We start from the raw sequence: 21,990 nt of genomic DNA on the forward strand, positions 1-21,990 counted from the left end.
TCAAACTCAGGGAATTAAGTTACTGAGATCCAAGGAATCAAGGTGCTCAAACCCAAGGAATTAAGGTGCTCAAGCCCCTGGGAGCCCTCACTTTGCCTGTATTTCCTCACTATCCGCTCAGGGGAAGAGCCCGAAGCTGACTGTGTGATGGGGACTGAGCCACTTCTTTATCTGAAAAAGAGAGGAAAACACATGGAATGCTTTCCCCCCTCTGCCACACACGCACACCAAGCAACAGGGATTTCCACGAGCCTGCCCCGCACAGCCCAGCCAAGCGCATTAAGCTATCAGCACATCATCAAACCATCACAAACACTTCCTGCCCGCCTCTCCCTGCTCCTTGTTATTTACCCTTCGCCAAGGCAGCGGCAACCACAATCTGCAGCTTAACAGCTTGCACTACACTGCAAAGAAAGCCCTGCACAAAGAGACATAACCACAGAATTATGTCACTCAGCAGCAATTAGCTTTGTTTTCCGTGCACACCAACTTTGGGGCTGGGGAGGGATGGAAATGGAGCAGCAGTGGGGAGGGGAAGCAGGTGAGTGACTTTGTGGCTTTATGGGGGATCTGTTACTTCTCTTGGGATGCGTAAAGTCCATATTTCAGCGAAGCTGTTGCGAGTCCAAACGCTCTGGCATCCAGGGAAAACTAGTGATTTGTATCTGCTCTGAAACCACAGAACAAACAGGAGCAGCCTTACAGACTTCTGCCCTCGTGCAGTGACTGACACGATTTTTGGAGCAGCTCTTACATGTCTGAAAATTGACGTATTACTGGTAGCAAGCACAAAAGGCCCCCTCTTTCAATAGCTGTTCCTCAGCAATCAGTGTCCAACCCTTAATGTTTTCTTTTGTTGAAAAAAAAAAAAAAAGTCAGAAAAACTAAAATAAACCACAATCTGGTTCTGTGCCAACAATATTAACCAGCTTCTTTTAGAGCCTTTGAAGTTAGCAGGGGGCATCCAATCTTGTGGTGCAAGTAAAGAATGATACTTTAAGCGATTCCTTTTCATCCCTTTAACTTAATGAAAGATTAATAGCCTTGTTATTTTTGTTTCTGCTTTATTTTTTGTAATCGGGGAGGGGGGAGAATTTTTGGCACTTGTTGAAACTGAAATGTTGCCTATAATGATTTTATGGATCAGTGAAGCAAAGAGTTGTTTGGGTGTTGGGTTTTTTTTTTCCCTGTCTGTGAATCCTGCTTAACAATGCCAGGCACAAACAAAGTTACGTACTGTAAGTTCAAAAAAATAGCCATGCATTTACTTTTGGGAAGCAGGAGGAAGAAGGTGGGAGGAAGCTTTTGGAGTGCACAGACCTAAAAGAAAAAGTAGTGAGGGGGGGCTTAGCAAATCTTTTCAGTCAAAGAGCTGGGGATTAGTTATAAAAATGTAATCCACTTCCTAGCTGAAGAAAGCAGCTTTATGTCGCTGCTGGCTGTGAAGATACAATGTGGGTTTTATAACCACCATTTATTTATATATTTTCAACCAAAGCCAACAAGGCAACATTTCCTGCCTTGTCGTTGCCTTTTGGGGCAGGAGATAGGTAGCTTTTATTTTCTCTCTCTGTGTTCACTGCATGTCCCTTTGGGGTGGAAGGGGACCAGTGGGCTCACAAATATCTCCTAAAAATGTTATTGCAGCCACTGTTGCTTCTATATTCATATTTTTGTGCTACATGGTGCAGTTGTGTGTTACCATGTGTGCAGCCCCGTGTAAAACACGTGGTGAGCTCAGGAGAAGCTCAGTGAGGTATCTTGGGACCTGCAAGAGTTTCATTTTGCCAGCTGAGGATCTGGGCAGACACCTCCCCTGAGCCTGCACAGCAACGGAATGTGGAAGTGGAGTTGCAATTTTTAGTATTATAGCTCAGACATTTGATTTTGAGCTGGGGTGGGACAATGTGGCCCACGACAAGTGAGGGAGACCCCTAATAGTGCTCTGAAAAAAGCCATGGTAATCACTGCTCACAATGTGTTTTATAACTTTGGATCCCTTTACAAATAATAAACTTGCATAGAGCGTGCACTTTCACTAGAGCTTAAGCAAAAAGAAGAATATGTATTTTTACTTTCATGAAAGCAAAGTCACTGGTGTTTCACTTTTACCACCGAGGCTGAAGCACATTTACCCTGAGTACATCTTTACTGGAATGTATATGTAATACAACATAAATTATAGTCATATAACTATAATGAATGTTTATGATATATTAAATTACCATAGTCAATAAATTACTCTCTCAGAATCATACAGAGCTTTGTGATGGAGCCAGGACCTTATTCCAGATTTCTCATCTCTTAAACCCGGGTTTTATCCATTTATCCAGCATAAAGTTTCATTCAGAATTTCACATTAGCATTACAGTTAATGAGATCCCTGCAGCGTCTTATAGCCAATATTTACAACATTCCTAAATTTTGTCATCATTTTTTGGTGGTCTGTTTTTCTTCAGATTTTCTGTTTAACCTCCTACTAAATTTTGCATCCGACGTCCACTTTAATTCTTCAGGTAAACACAAAAAAAAAAAAAAAAAAAATTTTAGAGTACTTGAATTACATTAATACCACTACTAGAAGTAGTGGGTGAACTCCTTTCATCATGAAGTGTCCCTAAAGAGAAGAGGGATGGGGAGGAGCACTGAGCAGTGTGGGATTGCAGAGGTGCAGTCGTGGGTATCGAGCACAACCCAGCTCAGTTTGCAATCCAAGTCCTTCCCGTGGCTGAGCCCCAAGGTTGGCAGATCCAGGAGCCAGCCCAGCTCCCTGACACGTAACCCCCCTGACAGGCAGAGTGTTACATGCTTCAAAAGTTGTCTTCATCAGAATTCAGAGGAAAGATGGTCCCAATGTACAAAATAAAACACATCGCTGCTCTTGATAACTTGTCTGCTTCAAATGAGAAATCACAGTCGTGTAATACTGTAAAAATTAGACAGAATTTTTCTGCTATTATACCAAACAGCCTGCTTAATAAATGGGTAATGAAAAAGAATAATTTATTACAGCTTGTGAATTTTGACAGTTCTAAAAAGATGTTCTTAGAGTTTCCCCAAAGGGAGAAGAAGAATGTTTCTTCCTTAACACGCTGGCGTTAGATGTAATTTCTCTGTCTGTAGAATTTTGCTCCTGCCTCGTAGAAGGGATTAGAATTTTTTTTTTCTTACATCATAACCTATTTTAAGCAATTATAATCTATGGGTAATAAATCATTTTCATTCACCTCTCATGGGGAGAGAAAAGATGTGAGAGAGAGCGTTCTGGAGTTTTAATTTATATCAATGTTTGCATTACTATTAAATGAATTAAATGGGTTCTACAAGTGTTCTCTCATAGATCTGCAATAAATTATGGAGCATTTCAACCTAAGTCATTTAATTGTCTCTTTTACCAGCTTTTTGTTTTGTTTTGTTATTATTTTTTTAAGCTGGGCAGCGCAAACAGTTATAAAACACACTGAAAAACTCAAAAGACTCTTGGGCATTGCAATATATAGGACATAACTCCTCTCATTACCAACACTGCACATCCGTTGGAGTTCCAGGGATTTGCAGAGCCCCCAGTTCTGCCTGGGAAGCAGGATAACCCCTGCAAGTACTGACTCCAGCAGGAGCAGTTCCAGGGGAGACCATTCCCAAAACAAAACACCAACCCCAGCAAAATCCACTGGGATTTTTTCATCCATGCTTTATTCCTGACTTATCTTCTGACAGCGTGGCATAATTATTATAGTGGTGTATTTTTTAAATGACAGGAGTCATTACTAAATTAATCAGATTAAACATACGAAGGCAGAGCTGGGGTTAAACGTACATAAATGGGAATAAATATTTGAATTTATATTCCACACTTTCTTGTTGAGCTTTTGAAGGAACCTAGAAAGGGGTACAAGGGTTGTATATCTATATCTATATATCTATATCTATATATAAACAGGGGTTCTATAAGGCCTCCAGAATTTTACTTAGAACATACTGAAGACAATGGGACTCACCTCACAGAAGGGTCTTCTGCTTCTGGCTGAAGCCAAGGGCAGATGTTTCCTGGAAAAGACAAGAAATCACATACTGAAAAAAACCCAGTATTAGCTGCTGATAGAAGATTTCCAACTTCATGCATGTATCGTGAAACAAACACTTTTTAGGGCTTTGTATTTCAACCTATTAAGCAGAACATTAGAGATTTTTGTTCTCTTCCCTCAAAGTTTTTAGTGCCATTAATGTATAGTTCTTGCACCATAGCAAAGTGTTTTCTTCTCTGCATTTACCCTCTATCCAATACAGTAGAAATTCTGTTTTGCCCTCACCAAACCATGTAATGCAAATCTAATATTTGTGCATTATATTATGCCCAAAAAATGAATTAAGATATTTTAAGAAGTGAAAATCTAGCACTAAAGTCTTCATACTCAAAAAAAAAAAAGACTCATCTTATTTATGTCCATTTTTACCCTTTGAAAAGATTTATCTTTGAAAAAGGAACAATTTGCCAGAGAATGAAACTACGAATCTCAGAAATATTTCCGTAGTTCCATTTGCAGCCTCTGTCCAAAACCTCCTATAAATTCAACTTTTCAGCACTGCTTTGCACCAAACTGCTGCCTCTATGTAACATGATTACTTTTGAACAGCTGAACAGTTTCTCTTCGAGTCTTTCTTGGCATGTGACTTTATTGAAGGTTTTACTTTGCTTGTTTATTGGATTTTCTTTATCTGCTTCTGAACACAAATCTTTATACTGAGCAAGTTTTGTACAGAAAAATAAAGTGATTTGATTTTGGAACAACCATTTTAAATGGTCGGTCTGACATAGAAGAGCCACTTTTTTATTGTAGAATTTACATGTGCAGTTGCATAAAGCGAAACCCATCTTAAAGCTCATCACACTTCATTACACCAAATTTCACCAATTTTCCATTTCAGTTCTAAGTTTTAAAATGTATCAAAAAAAACTTCACAAAAAACTGAGGGCAAATGAATTTTCACTGCTTTGCAGCAGGACAAATTAGCCCAGGTGGAGCCCAGTGCTGCCAAAGCCAGTCAGCTTCCAGTTCCCGGGCAAATTTTTCAAAATTGCTTCGATCTTTCTACCATAAATTTCAGTGTTCAATGATTTCTGAGTGAGTTGAGTGAAAGGCTCCATAGAAAACCCTCAGGAAGACTCAGATGTTCAATGAAGCTTTCCTGTTAAGGATCTCCTGCAGTTGAGAATTATTTGAACACTGGTTCCAGTTTTTGTCGTGTTCAGACACATTCCAGTGGCTGAGCACCCTCTCTGGAAAGAAATTCTTCCTAATATCCAACCTAAACTTCCCCTGGCACAGGTTAAGACCGAGCCCTCTTGTCTTGCTGATCTTTGCCTGGGAAAAGAGACCAACCCCCACCTGGCTCCCCCCTCCTGTCAGGGAGTTGTAGAGAGTGAGGAGGTCTCCCCTGAGCCTCCTCTTCTCCAGGCTGAGCCCCCCCAGCTCCCTCAGCCTCTCCTCATGGGACTTGTGCTCCAGTCCCTTCCCCAGCCTTGTTGCTCTCCTCTGGACCTGCTCCAGCACCTCAATGTCCTTCACAAACACTGCTGCAAGTACTGTAACACCACTTGCTTCGTGCCAGCCAGAGTTTAAGGTTGCATTCAATTTTCGATAATTTATTCTATAAAACCTAAATGTAAAAATACTAATCGGAATAGTAAGCAAGACTTACACCAAATTTCCCGAGCTTAAAATGGTTTTCAGACATTGAGTTGGCACACTGAGGTGCAAGTGATTTACCAGATTTTCCTGCTGAAAGCCTGGGCCCAGCTTTAATCCATGACACAGCTCATAAAAGCTGCCTGGAGGCTGCAAGGAGGAGCCACTTCTGCTGGCCCTCCTGCCCCTTCAGGCCACAACCCCCCCTAGTTTTTGGTCTCCTTCTATCAGAGATGACATTTAATGCTGCAGTTTCTTTCTACAGTGTTGTTTTTTTTTTTGTCCTTAGTGCCCTGTGTGAAGTCATGGCTAGTTTAAACCAGTAAAAACCAATAAGGAAAGTTGCCTGGCTAATGCAAAGGCTTATTTCTTTGCAAAGGGTTAATGCCCTTTCAGCATTGATATCCCCATTTTACAGATGGGCAAACAGAGGCAGAGAAGTTAAATGATTTCCATAAAGCCTGAGCCAATGTCTGTCTGGAATTGTAAGATTTTCTGGTAGCTGTAGTTATCCTTTGAGTGAAATACCCACCAGTGCTGCTGTGTGATGCCTTTATGGGCTGACTCACTGTTAGGATGAATTTCACCCAGCACATGCAGTGCAGTTAAAAACACTTGATTTTATTTGAAAATTAAGCATTTGATTTGCACTTTGCTGAATTGGGCCCCAAATGATTAAGGACAGATCACATTCTAGACCTCTTTTCCATTCAGTCTCATTGTACAAATGCAGTGCATTACTATTCCAGTTCCAGAGTAAAGGATATACTCATTTGGACCTACAGCAAACATCTATAAATGGAAAAGCCAGAGAACTGGAAAGCTGTTGGGTTTTTTGTTAGTTTAACAAATGTGGGGCTGCCCTGTAGATATACATTCCCAAAGCTGGCAATGCCATTGGGTTCCATTTCCATGTCTCATTAGTCTGGACAGGATAACCCTCTTCAGTGGGTTATTTTTTACTGTCAGATTGAGGGGGAGGGAGGGACACGTAAGAATTTTGAAGCAAGCAGTAAGAATACAATATATTAGAAAAAAACAGTGACAGCAAACAAGTAAGGACCTAACTATGTAGCATATGATTGTATCAGGAGCAGCTGATCCACATCCAGGCAAATTCATGGAGCCATCATGAATGTTCTTAATAATCCAATTCCATCCAGACCGTGTTGTTCGTTCGGCAGAGATTTTACCCCCAGAGCATCTGCAGGCTTTGATTTGGGTCCAGGGAATTGCTTAACAGCTGGAAAATTTTAAAGATTGAATGGGAATTTTGTGCAAAGTATTTTTCTCCTCTTGCTGAATGGGGGAGTCAGACATGTGACTTGAGTTAGCACTGGTGGGAGTCACTCTTGTACCGGTGTGTGTGGGAAGGAGAGCACCCTCCAGCCCTTGCTGTGTGCTGGCCTGAGCCTGTTGTCTCTGGGGGTGCCACAAAGAGCACTAAGGAGTGCAGTGCTGGCATGAAGTCACATCAAATAGTCTGAGATTTTTAAACCCACACTTAATTTAGTCGTCAGCAGGATTAAGCAAAGCTGTTTATTGCAGTCAATTCAGGTAGCAACACTTAACAAAGCTGCTTTAACTGCCTCTTCTGTTAACTGTAGTTTGAGCTAAGTCGTCATTGCTGGGATCTCATTATGGCCATTATGGGAGATGAAATGTTTTAGGCTTTTATAAGGATGCACTTAAGGAAAAAAGATGTTTTGCTTAAAAGAAAAAACTAAAAACTGAGTTGTTTCGTTATTTTTTTTTCCTCTGAGAAGCTCGTGTTACTTCAGGTTGAGGATAAAACTTTGAAGAAAGGATTATGGTTTTTGTAGACAGGACATCCTTCTTCTTTAAGAACACAAATCGGACAATTCAATGGAAATTTTGCTGAGTGGTAACTGTCCAAAAAGCCTGTATGTGCATATATTTAATTTGGAAATTTAAATCTCTCTAGAGCTTATGGGATACCTACATTACATTATCAGAGAAAGTGGGGAGAATATTTTGGGACTAAGCTCTCCTAGTTAGTAGGAGCACTGTGGTGGCAGGAACAAGGGATCAACATGGAAACAATACTTTCTGTAACCTTGAGACTTCTCCAGGAAGCCTGCCTGAATTCCATATAGCAGGACAGGGGAGAAAAGATGATTTGAACCAATACAGTTGTATCAGGGAACTATTTATGAGGATTGTGTATGGCTACAGGACCACTTATGACTTGTAGGTCTTGCATGTGACAGGAAGATCCACAAAGAGGGAAAAACTGCAGGTCTTCATTTGCCTGTCCCTGGCATTGATAGGAAAAACCCTTTTGCATTCTGTATCCTGTCCTGCTGCATGAATTTCTGACATGTGGCTTCAATTAGCACTAATTATGTATTCAAAGGAAGAGTAAGGATGTTCCTGTTTTTCTAGAGGGGGTGAAAAATCATGTTTCTCTGAGCTTAGCTTTAATATCTCTGCATCCTCATTCTCTATTTCAAAAGCAAAGCTGATGCCACGAGGCACTGCAGGAATTTGGAAAATATGCTTTGCTTTTGAAACAGAAGCTTCAAATCCACTTTAAATCCCATATAAAAGTTAGTCCAAGAAAGTCAATGAATGGATCACGATCAAAGTCTCTTTATTGAATTTTCTAACGGCTTCCAACAAAATATATTTTTGAAGGAACTGTCTGCATCAAGAGCTTTCCAGTAAGCTGAAATGATAACTCTGAGCTCAGGATAGCTGAGAGCAGTGAGAGATGAAACACTGGTGCCTACACGGTGTAAGGGTTGTTTCCTGTGAGTTGCCAAAACAGTTCTGAATTCCAAAACACGCTGTGGGAATTTTATCACTTTAACTTTCAACAAAGAAATGGAAACACTGGTGTTTCTTAGGGATTACTGCCAGCCAAAAATAGTCCCAGTGCAGTATCCTGGGAGTACCTGTGAGTTACCTCTGCTGTGCTTTCACTTCTCTTATGAGGGAAAGTGCTGGACCTTAAACTTATTGAGTCTAGTTGCTCATCTTGAACATTTGACATGTGACCCCCTCATAGCTTCTTCCTTTCTGCCCAGCAGGACACAGGTAATACAAAATGCTTACAATGATCAGGATGGAAGTATCTAACAAGTAGTTTGCTCCACAGTGATTGCACAGGGCACAAAGCAAAGGACAATCAACTGTGATGCTACAAGTACCTAAATGCTACCTAAGCAACTATTTTCATCTAAAATTTTACTGAAAAGCCTTAGGATAAAATACTTCTGCGCTATGTGGATTTTTTGAGCCGTCTGATAAGGTTCTGTACCTTTTACAAAGCTCTAGAGGACAGCTGGGGAAAGAACACAAAGCAAATAAAAAACCCAAATAAAAATTTTCACCTGTTGGATTTTGCAGATTCAGGTACAGTCACAGAATGTTAGTTTCATGCTATTTTTTTAGGACTTGTTACAGAGAGAAGAAAAAAAAAAAAGGTATTTATTCCTGCAATTTTCCATGCAGAGTTATCAGTTTAAATTTGGATCAGGTTCACGAAAGACTTGTGGAGTCAAATACATTTAGTTTAATAACTGTAGTTTCACAAGGTTTATTTATTTAGTAGGAGACTTGCACATGGCTGATTATAGTGAAATTTCATTTTTTGTTGCCCTTGCATTGACATGGGAAGGGTCATATTGTTGCATTTTGCAGACCACTTTGATCCTGTGGGTAACAAGGCAAAATAATGCTGTTTACTGAAGAGGTTTGGCTTATAAGACTCAGGAAACAAACCCAAAAACTGCTCTCACAACAGGGCACAAATACATTGCCTAAATCATCCCAACCCAAAGCACCTCAGAAGACAAAGGTTCCGATGGTGTGGAATCCACAGACGCCACTGTAAAATGACAGGTATTTATATTTACCTGTAGAGAAACTGAAAATGGGAAGACGGAGCGTGGTGGTTGAGATTGCTCCTTATAAGGAGCAGCAATCCCGAGGTATTGGGTTAAGAAATTCAAGGGCCAGGTGTGGTTTCCCAGTGCCTGGAATGTGGCTGTGGGATGCTCTGCAGTGGATGATGCTCCACAGCTCTCACTGGGACACAAATCCAAGAGCTGACTGACAAATGAGTATTCAGGGAGCTTTTGTGTTGTGACTGTGAACACAAGCACTGACACCTTTCTTCCTGCAGAGCTGTACTACCCTCAGCAACGTTTTTGTAGCATTCAACAGGATGCTTCATAATGCTCCCCAATAACAGCAAGGGTGCCAGAATGCAGCCTTTAATCTTTTGCTAACTGAGTCATTGCTGAGGTGAATAATTTACTATGAGGACAGAAAGTTGAGCAGTGATAGAAGGAATTTGCTGAATTATGATTTCTCGTTCCTTTCTGCAAGTCTCTGCCAATAAAATTTCTAAATGCTGAGTTAGACAAAGTTAGGTTCAATTTGTTGTTTCAAGCCTGTTGTGCCCACAGCATTTTCCTGCATTCAAATCCCAATCTAGGAATCATGCTGCACAACAAATCTCACAATAAGCATTTGCAAAGAAAAGATTCGCTGTCCACCAATATATGTGAAAGTTTCCCTGTGTTTAAACCATGTCTGTGGCTTCACAGAGGAGTGAAAATGCTCCTCAGCTCTTCACTAGCACTTAACATTCCTTGGTGTGTAACAGTAATGCCTCAGTTTCTCTATATGTTACCCATCTGCTCCCTAAAGACATCCAAAATCAGATAATTCTATTTGTGAAGTTCAGTACATTGTGCTAAAATGGAAGAGATTGTGGATATGTGAAGCATTTTGAGCAGTAGATTCTAGGAGAAGTTATTTCTCTGTTAGACTCAGGTGTGTCTCTGCTGTTTTGGGTTGGGTGATCTGGTTCCCCTTGTCCACCCAGAGCAAAAGTGTCAGAGTTGGAGGGGCAGCTGGATACCTGTGTGGAAGAGAGAAGGATGTTGGGGCAGAAAGGCAGGTTAAGGGAAGATGCTTATGGAAAATTCATGAGAGATTGGTATCAGTGCACTAGCAGGAGAACATGGCAGGGAACAGAGAAAAGAGAGAAAGAAAGGGAAAAAGAAAGATTGTGGGGGCAGGAATGGTCTTCCAGGATAAATTCCAGCCAGTATGGATATTCTTCACCACACCTCAAACAATTTTTAATTTGAGATTGTTTCAGCACTTGAGTTTACATCCCATTTAATTTTCTGTTGTCCCTTGATTTATATCCTGCCCCGTGTACAACCATCTGCTCCTTGGTTTTTTGGAACTGTAACAAAATGTGATATAAAAAAATAATGTTTACCTTTAAATCTTCTTCCATGTAGCCTCTTTTCTTCTGTGTATTTTGTGTGAGCTTCAATAGTTGGGCGCCCTGCGTTTTTAGCTACCACCTCACAGCCCTGACCTACAGCTTTCCCCACATTGTATATAACCCCAGAGAGGGCTGTGATGTTAAATACAAAAGAGAAATAGGAGTGTTGTAAAGTCATATGCTTCTTGCATAAGGGATTTCAAAGGAAGCAATTGTTTAAAGGACTCGAAGATGACAGAAAATAATCTGTGTAATCCAACAATCAAAACCTGTATTCATTAGCAGAGGGAACTTTGTTGGGTGCCTCAGAAAATGGAAAGGTGAGTAGTCAAACTGAGAGCAGCTCTTTAATTTCCCACATTTCAAGGCGCAAAGAATAGGCTCTGTGTGTTTGGACCATTGTAGTTTTGACTTTCATATTTCTAAACCTCGGGATTTAGATCTGAATCTTGAAAGTGGTTCAGACTTTCGCCAGTTCTCCTGTCCTCAGCTGAAAACACAATGTGGAGTTTTTTCGAAATAATTGTGCAGCTCTGACCATTCCTTCAATCAGGCGTTTTCTACATGAGCAGAATTCTTTTGAAGTGCGGAGCCATGAAGATGGTGAAGGGCCAAAGGTGAAAGCCGTGCAATAGAAGTGTACATTCCAGTCAGAGAACGGGTTGGAAGGGGTGAAGGAATTAGTCTATTGATATTCAGTGCTTTGACCTGCTCACAATGACTGTGGCACAGGGGTTATAACAGCGGCACATCCCCACATTGTGTGTCAGTGGAGAGAGACAGACCTGAGCTGCTTTAGTTCGCTCCGGAGGAAAAATCACCAGGGCTTTTGCCATGTGGTCACCCATGGCTGCTGCAGGGGGAAAAAAAAAAAGCTGTTCCTAATTCCTCCATCACTGCTTTGGGTCTAATAATAAGTCAGCCCCAGACCCGCAATGGGACGGGCATTTTTCGACATGTGACGCTGGGAAAGGGGGAAAATAAATTAATAGGGTATTCTGTGCCGGATTTTAAAGGGCATATAGACTAAGGAAAGCAACTCCCTGCTGCTTTTTATCCCTTTAAGATAAAAAAAGAAAAAAAAAAATCCTCTTTTTCGCTTTGAAAGTATTTTTTCTAAAAAAAAAAATAATCAAAGCAACACCAACAATTTTTTGACACCAGAGAATACTTTTTCCCTTGGTATACAGCACATTTATAACACAGCTCAGCTAGCCCTGCGGGTAAAATTTTGTGCTGGGGATGTGCAATTTTACTGACACAAACCCAACGAGATTTAGTCCATACAGTGGAAAAGGCACTAGCCAGTTGACATTTAGCTAGTGAGGCACGCTGGGCTCTGCCTCCAACCTCCACCTCTAGCAAACACCTCCCAAATCCCTGGTTTTGCTTTGTCTCCTGCCATTTGTCACTGCCTTGGCATAGCATGACTTAGCAGCCAGACACCAGCAAAATGCACACAGTGAAACAGTAAAATAGTATGTAACATGAGGCACAAATCAGTGAACAGTTTAGATTCTGTTTGTTCTTAGGATTGCAACATTCAGACAGGCAGGTAACTTGAGTACATCACCCAGTTCATTTTTTTGGCCAGTGTAGGACTGTTTTCAGGCTCTGGTCTGGTTTCCTTTATACGAATTCAGACTGGAAACTTTCCCTCCCAGCCCCATATAAAATAAATCTTGAGCTCAGTATTCTACCTTAGCTAACAAACCCTTCTCCACAGCTGCCAGCCCATGGAATCCCAGGCCTAAGATCAGTGGGCTGTCTGGACCACTCTCTCCTCAGAGGCTGGAGTGCTCCGTTGTTCCTGGCCAGGGATCCCAAGCGTGGCAGTCAAATTCCCTGCCATTTTATTAAAGGGCAGACAGACAGCAGCCCTTACAGTGCTGTAAGAAATGGTCTGGTGAATGCAAATTATACTCATTCCCCAGGATTTTTGAAAAGAAGATGAAAAAGGGCTTTTCACTTGGCAACAAGATGCCAACGTTTTGGAAAACCCTTTTAGCTCTGAGCAGAGCTCCCAGGGCGCGCTGGGGAGATGAAGTCCTGTTACTTCTTAAGAATAACTGATATCTTTTGTCTCCAGGAGCTGGTCAGAGACAAAGCAGTGACTCAGAGACCTGGTTGCTACTTTACCTATGGACTCAACCTGCACTTTATTAACTTATTTATCAGCAAATCTTTGAAAACTCCAGGCCAGAAAACTGTGCAGTGTTTTTGGTTTAACACATTCAAGAAACAGCTTCATAGTGGAGACCCAAAGGACAGAGGGATCACCTTTAATTTTACATCTGCTTATTTAAAGGCCTCTTCAGTCAGAAGGAAGGGTTTTTCAGTAGGAGCAGCATTCAGTGTGGTTGTAGTTGCAGGTGAGGTGCCACCTGGGCACAAACCAACCTGATCTCTAAGGCAAAGCCAGCTGCAAAGCTACTGTAAAAACTGCTCCCAAGCAACTAAGAACCAATTACAGGTTTTCATTCAAAATGGAGATTTTATTCCTGCCAGTGTTGACTTGAATTGTGCCTTACAAGCCCCTCATTAATAATTCCTAAACATAACACTGAGTGAACTAAAACGCTGAGCTAGCAAACTGTGAGCTGCTGGAATGGCTGGTGTGGAGCATTCAGCCCAGCCTGTACGAGCAGTTTTCTTCAGAAGATCATAAAACCTAATCATTTCAGTGATCATTTTGATATATTGCTGCAATCACATCTCTCTTTGCAGGGCCTCTGACAGAATGGAAGGGAGCTACAGGCACGGGTGGCTCTTCAGCATGAAACGCTGTGGGAGAGCTCACAAAAAAATCACAGGCTTTGCCCAATGTGGCATTTTGTTACTTTAGCCTGAGGTGAACTTCAGAGAGGTAGTTTAGGAGGAGAAACACTCCCCAGCTGTTTGAGTAGGGCTCTGATGTGCCAAAGGCTATCCCCGTTTAGATCGGTAGACCCAGCTTTCCAAGAGAGCAGAGCTGATCCAATTAATGTTATAATTATAAATTTCAACCCTAATTACAGGGTTTGAATTGTTTTAATTATTTTTATAGATATAAATTAACTTTTTTAAAAAAATAAAACGAAAGTTGACATAGTGGTCAATATATTAGCTCTGGACTCCTAAAAGCTATATTCCAGTTCCTACTCTGGCCAGACCTCTTGTGTGTCCCTGGGAAAGTCATTTCACACCTCTCTGCCTCAGTTTCCCATTTGTGTAATGGAGATAAAATTAGTTTCCTAACTCTAAATCTATGTCTGTGGCAGTGTGTATGTGACAAGCCTATGAAGATGTGTTGTCAGGGTTGCCCAGGGGGAAGTTTTACACAAAACATAGGAAAACGAGGGACTTCATCTCAGAGAGCATCCATTTGAAATCAGAAATGGATACAGACAGATGGGAGAGTCCCGATAATAATGAAACTATATTAATAATTGTGGCAGGTTTTAACGTTCAAAAACCAGCAGCCAAATAGTTAAAAGTGAAAGTTTTCAGCAGTGCAATGTAAGGCTGTACCATGAATATTTAAGAGGTGCCCCTTTCAAGCATGAAGGCCAGTGTGGGAGATAAACACTAAGGTGTTTGAAATGGAACAATTAAGTCGATTAGGTGAAGCTTAGATACTTTTCCACAGGTCTGCAGAATAAACAACAAGCGCACCAGTGGGAGACAGCAAACAGAACAACAGTCACATTTCAGCTCTGCTATTACCCTTTCATTAAAGTTATTAGAAACTGCTGTTGTGACACTGCCCAGCACAGCCTGCTCGGCCAGTGGTCAGCTAATGGTGTGAATCGAGTGTGAGAGGAGCAGCCACATCTTTTTCTCAGCTGCCCCTGTTTTAACTTTCCCCTCCCAACCCTGTACTGAATTTCTAGTGGTTTTCTTTAATTTCACATGTTGAAAAGACTGAGTGATCCTTTTCCTCAGATGGTCTTTCTAGAACCCCCAACAGAGTGTGAATAATTATTCCCACTCTGTTGGGGCTTTGATAAGACTCTTATGGCTGCCTTTTGCTCAGCCTCTCAGCCTTTGTTCCTGCTGAAGTTGTTTTCTTTCTTAGGGAATGACAAAAAAAAAAAGGTAAAAAACTGTAACAAGATCAAGCAAAACTGCAATTTTAATAATAGTTATAACAATTAAAATATTGACTTGAAAACTATAAATGCTTGGTTCAAATCCCTCTGGTAAGTGCACAATCATCCTGTGTCTGCTTCTAGTTTCAAAGAGAGCACAATTTACAAAAAGAGTTGGCCAGAAAGGAGTTTGAGAGGTGTCTGAATACGAACTCTGACTCCTGTCTGGAAGCAGTGGCCTAGCCACCTGGTGTAGAGTGAATACAATCTGCAATATTTAGTGGATGGCAGAGGTTTAAAAGTCTTTGCAGCCGTGTTGGAGAGTATTGAGAAACCAGTTTATTTAGAAACAAGTGTGAATAAAGTGGGGGGCCCGATGATATCGGAATCAAAGCACATCTCTGCCCTCCCTTCCCCACTGAAAGGGCACAGAAGGTATTACTGTTGGCCAAACAAAAAGCTTTGTCTGACCCAGTGTATGCTCTGATGCTCACGGGACTCAGGAAAGAGGTTAATCCTAAACTCAAACATCCCTCCAAACACCGATTAACCATCTTCATACAAAGGACCACACATCACAAAGGGGGCCATTTTAACCTTCCTAAGTTGGTGCTCTCCCCAAACAACCAGGCCAGTCTGATCCCTGTTACTGGCACTGCACCTGAGGGGGGTGCAGGTGTGGTTGTGAGCACAGAGCAGCCCCGGGCACACGGTCCCAGAAGGATGAAAGGAAGAACAGCTTCAAGAAAATAGGTTATTCCAGACTTTTCAAAGGCAACCCGTAGTTGATGTTTGGGTCTACTATTAAAATTAAATATACCTGAAGCCTATAGGTTTCCAGAGCCATCTTATTTTAGGCATTGCAGTGCTGGGTAGCAGCATGAGATCAAAGTAATGGTGCATACAGATATATTGGCGTTTTGAGATTGGAAGATAAATAATTCATACATTGAAAATAGAGTTGGGTTGGGGATATTATGGATTAATTCCATCTCACACTCTTTTTCCTCACTCCCGCTGCCCCCCCCTTTTTTTTTTTGCTAGTGGGAGACCTACTGCCCTTGTCCCTTTCTTCTGATTTCTGAATCTGCCACAGGCACTGTTAGAATTACAGCAGTGATAAGAAAATATCAGGCGTGGGATTTGAATTAATGCTTTTAGACAAATCTCCATTCCATCTCTAATTCTAATGCTAATTACATTTGCAGATCAAAGCCTGTTCGTTAAAGTTTTGCTTTTGAATACATGTAAAGATTTTACTTTTTTGTTTGATTTTTTTTCCCCCCCATTTTTGGAGAAATGCTTCTTCCAGTAGAGACCAGATGTTCCTAAAATATCCCTTTGGAACAGCACAGCTTTGGTTCTCTGTTTTCCTTTCTTTGAATCTTTTGTCTGCATTGGGTGCAGCATTGTTCTGTTACTGTATAGGCAATCCATCTTTCTGACTTATTTGGTTTCTGTTTAGAAAAAAAGCCAGTGATAACTTAATAAGTGAGTGCAAATAATTGCAAATATGTTTACACTGCATGCTCAGCGCTGCCAACTGCAGGTATTCAAAATTTGGATCAGCTTCAATAAGATTATGAGATTACAGCAAAGAAATTTGAAATATAGAGAGAGGCAATTGAGTTATTTTTATTTTCCCTCTGACTCTCAGGTTTATATGATTTACACTTCCTATCTGCTTGTACAACTAGGAGGACTAGAAGTTATTTCTCCCCTTGTTTTCTTCCTCCATGAAGCAGACCCTTTCTATCATGGGCTCCTTAAATTTGGACTTTTCAGAAACAGAAACATAAATATCGTGTAACTTGTGATAAAACCATAAAAACTGGCAACACAGGCATCACTCTCTCTGCACTCAAATCTAAGATTGGCATGTCCACACATGTCTGTAGGATCAGAGCCTATTTTACAAGTGTCAGACAATGAAAGTCAGGGAAAGTCAGAAATTTTTAACACCACAACATAAGTCAGAGATTTTTAACACCAGAGCCTCGGGGGATTGTAGCAAAAGAGTACGAGCTCATTTTGGGAGGAAATAAAAAAGAAGGGAAAAGAGAATGGTGGAATCCAAGTGTGGAAAGAGGGGATTAGGTGGTGAAAGGGGCTGGGGTGCATGAGGGAGGAAGCAGAAAAGGTTCAGAGGGTGAAAAAGCCAATTAGTGGAGTATAAATCTAAAAAAGCCAATTTCTGAAATAAAGAGGTGTTAACTTAAGGCAGCTAAGGAGGGGATTAGTCAAGGAAGTGACAGGCTGCAGGCAGGAAAAAGTGGGATTCTGAAAGCTGATCAGGACTGGAAACAACTACACTGTGTTACCCAAATTTATTCAGTATTTAAGCTGTCTAATGAAAGCTGGTCCCTTTTCTGGGCAGATGCAGAGCCTCCATCACTTGCTGGAGACAGCCCAGCCCTGGCTCATGCCTTCTGTCTGCAGGCAGCAGCACAGGGCCTGCTGACTCAGGAGGATTGCTCCTGGAATCTCCTTAGATGTCGGGCACAGTGTGACTCTTCCTATCTTTGCAGCAACAGGGAAACAGTCAACAAGAATCATTACCTCAGCTGGGACAGAGCTGTTCAGTGCCTTCCCTTCCCTCAGATCTGACAGGCACAGAGTACAAAAGGTCCCTGCTCAGCATGGGGCAGCCTTTCTGTACCTTTCCCCAAACACCTCCAAGTATTTCAGGCTCCATCCTGGTGTAGCAGCTAAAATCCTCCTGCATGCACAGTAATAGCACTGAACTGCTTATAGCCCCTCCAAAAAGCTTTGGGTTCCCATCACCAAGAATCCTTTCCTTGGATTTATTTTCTCCAGTTAAAGCATCTTGGTTTTCTCCTACTCTATTACTGTCTTCCTGCAGCTCATCTGCTCAGGCAGGCATGATGTTGTGACTACACAGCCCTGTGCAAGGAAAAAGAAGAGTAACAGACACTGGGTTTTGTCTCTTTGATATGGACATATTTTTTTTCAACTGAAAAGCTTGAAGGCAAAAAATCAAAAGAGAATCAAATGCTTCTTACATGCATCCACATGTATTTGCAACCCAGTCAGTAATTTCCAATATTAGTCAATGCATGCAGAGACTTTTGGATATAAATTGGTACCCCTGAAAAATCTTTCGCCAAAGACCCTGTCTTTGGCAGGAAGCATGTGATTACCTGGGTGTTTGAGTGCTATCAGGAAAAGCTGCTTCCAGTGTACAACTAGTTCTACTGATATTCAATCCCCAGGAATTAGAGTATTTATTTTTGAATAGCACTTGCTGCTCTCTCATCTGTTCCCTAGAAGTTTATATACATAGAGATCACACTTGCAGCTATAGGGATTTCCCATTGACACGAGATTATTAGAAAATATCTGACTAGAAGAAATCCTCTTCCCTTTTGTCTTCTATAGTGCTGCAGGATGGAAGAAGATACATGAGCTAGGTGCAGCCTGCCATCCTAAAGCTCATGGTTAGGAAGCATCTACACACAGTTGGTAGACACAATTCCATGTGGAAGAAAGAATAAAACATAAAAACATTAAATGTAACAGGCCAACCTTTCAGCTGGGTAAATCAGCATTTCTGCCTTAAACTCACTGGAACTGTGCCCATTTATATCATTAAGAATCTAGACAGTTATCTGGACTTGCCAGCTCACTGTAGGGATAAACATTGCTTTAGCCAATTAAATGTTCATTAGGGGCAAGACAGAAAGGATAACAGAAGCCAAAACTCAGAACCAGTCAGCACTTACACTCCTGTTCTTTTATCAAATGAAACATTAACATTTTGTGGAACATCTCTGCAGGGTAAGCATAAGTCTACAGTAAATACTGGTTTACATCTACTGGGGAGTCGCTTTATCTGTGATTTTGGGGTTTCTTTCTGCTTACTGGTATGTCAGCCTTCTTAGCATAGCACAGTTATCTCAGCATAAAAGTACCTTGCACTTATCACTAAACTTCCAGGAGTCATAGATGTGATATGGATACCTTAATCTGCAAAACTACTTCATCATAGTTTCAAACTCCCATACTGTGATACAAAATCACACGTATACAAGACCTAACCTGCAACCTACCTCTAACACTAATCTGACAGTGAACACCTGGAAATCAGAAAAGGACAGGAGCAGTTGGTCCAAAATGCAATTTCCACGTTATGCCTGGGAGACTGTAATTTACCCTGGTTATAAAGAAACAGCAAAAAGACTCATGTACCATGGATGTCTCATTTAAATCACAGTGAGATTCAGCACCATCTGGCCCTCCACAGTCACCCTTGATTCATGCCCTGCATTAATGGGGGATTCCAGCCACAAGGAACATAAAGCAATCTGTGCATGAAGTGTCAGCAATCCCCGACATGCACCCTTTGGTTGGTTTTATCACTTGAGGTGGTTTCCCCTTGTGCTGGGGCACTGCCACGATGACTCACACACACAATCCCATTTGCTAACTTGGACATGCACATGTTCCAGGTTGTTCTTTCAGTGAGGGTAAGATGGGATCTCATAATCCTGAAGCAAAACTCTTTCCAAAGGTACACAGCCAGGATGTGCTGGCTGGTTTTTACAGAGGTTTTAGAAGAGGCAAGCGAAAGTAGTAAGAGCTGATAATGCAAAATAGAAGAACAAAAGGACTAGACAAATACATTACAAACAGGTTAGTGCTCTTTTTTATCCATCTGATGTCTGGTTTACTGGTTGGTTAGCTTCTCCCACTGCTGTGGCTCTAAAGCCTTTTTTTCCACTATGACCACACAGCCTTCTCCCCTGTGAGGGTGGGTATGGCAGGCTGCTCATAGCTCTGTGACACTTAACTGTAGCCCTCACCCTTAGGCCATGGCTCTCACATTTACAATGTCTGTCCCAATAAATTTCACATTTTTCCAGTTTAAAGTTCTGCTTCCTGATTTTCAAATATTTGGGGCTTGGAGGAGGACAGGGAGATTGGGTTTGTGACTGTCGTGCTTCTCAAGGTGTGAAGAAATGGAGCCAGTCAAGGAGGTGTTACAGCATTTTCAGAAGATGGGTGAACTGAGGAGAATCTGGCTGAGGAATGAAGAAGGAAACCCAAGAGGACTTGTCAAGTCTTTAAGTCGTTAATTTCTGTGGTTTCTCAACTAATAATGAAGTCTCCTTATCAGCACATTTGGATCCAGTCGTGCAGTCTCTCTGAAATGATGACACAGTATTGTGGACCATTGCTATAGCAATGGTGATCCCAGCCTTGAGCAATAGCACTCAGGAGATGGAAGATTAGCCCAGCCATGCTGCCACCAGCACTGCACTGGGGTGTGTCTGCAGGTGTGTGCTCTCCTATTGCAACAGGATCATCCCTGGGGAACCAAAAGGGACTTTGACAGAGCCCTCACTGCACCATTAATAGCAGTTGTTGCAAGGTGAGGCCCATTTTTCCTTGCATATCTTATTTTTCCTGTGATCTTTGTCAGTCGGTACATAGGATGAATTGTTTTTACAATACATTGTTGAGAACAGAGAACATTATCCCTTTTAATGGATGCAGAATTGCACAGAGATACTAAGTCTAAAAGTATTAATTAAGTTAAGCTTTGAGACATGGAAGGCCTGATTTTTTTCAGAGTAGTTTTTATTCTAAAGAGTAAATTGCTCTGCACTTGTGTAAATCAGACTTTAGTGTCTCCGGTTAGATGTGGACCAGGCACAACATAAATTAATTACCTTTTCTGAAAAATATGGTTTAAATGTTTGCCTTTGCATTACATTCTGCAGCTGAATTCATGTTCCCAGGACAGCTTCCTTAACCAAGAAACCATCTTCCCTCTTTCTGTAATCTTATGATTAAAAAACACTTTAAATTCTTCATGAATTCTTTGTCCCGCTCACTGCAAGTGCTGGTCTCCTTATCCTGATAATTCCAGTCTTATCAAGATCTTTATGTCCAGGATCCAGGCTCTTCATGTCTCCCTCTCTCATTGACACTTCTGCTTTCTCCTGACACTCAGTTCTTTTTTCTCCTCCAGTTTTCAGTATTCCCTTTGTCCAGTCAGTCTCAGAGACGCGGTGGGTGAAAGGACAGTTTGATCAAATCCAAACTTGGGGAGAGATTCAGATATTCCCACTGCTCATAAATCTTTGGAGGCTTTGGCTGATAAACTCTAGCAAGTTTCTGCTGCACGTGTGTGTGAACTGCAGTAGCCCTGTTGCCTTTGTCTTGGGTAATTTGCTGCGAGTTTTCAAAGGCAAAGCAAAAAGCCCGAGCACAACGCAAAGAACATCCTCCTGCCACATTTCAAGTCCTCTCTCCGAAGTCCGAAGTCTCTGGAGCATTTCAAAGTAAACATTCTCAGATTTCTCAGCACAGGATCATATCAGGGCTGATGTTGATCACCTTTAATAATGGGTTGCAATTCTTGCCCTGCCTATGATGCAAGCCCTCGAATCCATATAAGTTGTGTTCCTGGAAGCATATCTGCAGCTTTTATCTACATCTGTGCCTGCCACATCTATGCATCTAAAGACTTTTTTTGGGTTTTTTTTTCTTCCTTTCAAACTGAAGTCAGGATTGCAGTTTGCTTTCACTTAACTTTGCAATCTGGCTCTAACATCCCCGCTTTATCAATGAGGTCTGATTAGCTCATGGCAGCTGTGACAGGGAGAATCGTTGTCTTTTGAAGTGTCCATCCTTTCTGCTTTGCTCCTTTTTCCGCTGGCAGTAATTTCCTGCACCATTCAAGCACCACGGAAGTTGGAAGTGACAAATGGGACAACTAATCTGGTTATTAGCTGAAGCACAGGCTTTGCAGCAGCTTCCCAGGGTGAACTGCACAAAAAGAGCTTTCTCACCGGGGGAAAATACTGACCTGGGCATTGTCAAATCTCTTGCAGAGACAGGTCAGGTGAGTCTCTGATCACATATTAAACAAAAGTAATTATTTTAATCCAAAGTGGTTTAAAGGGGAGAGAAAAAAAGACTCCCTAATGAAGAC

The 21,990-nt window shown here is 41.4% G+C and overlaps 1 long non-coding RNA gene across 2 annotated transcripts in view; it reads right to left on the reverse strand.

The window, feature by feature from the left end:
* Window positions 1-21,990, reverse strand: part of LOC108497718 — a 119,731-nt gene that overhangs the window by 9,784 nt on the left and 87,957 nt on the right. For both annotated transcript variants that reach the window (XR_001874942.1, XR_001874941.1), the window contains exon 2: window positions 3,999-4,047. This is a non-coding gene — a long non-coding RNA (uncharacterized LOC108497718). The remainder of the gene's footprint in view (window positions 1-3,998; window positions 4,048-21,990) is intronic.

Source organism: Lepidothrix coronata, unplaced genomic scaffold (genome assembly GCF_001604755.1).
Source record: "Lepidothrix coronata isolate B3197 unplaced genomic scaffold, Lepidothrix_coronata-1.0 Scaffold51, whole genome shotgun sequence".
Taxonomy (NCBI): Eukaryota; Metazoa; Chordata; class Aves; order Passeriformes; family Pipridae; genus Lepidothrix; species Lepidothrix coronata.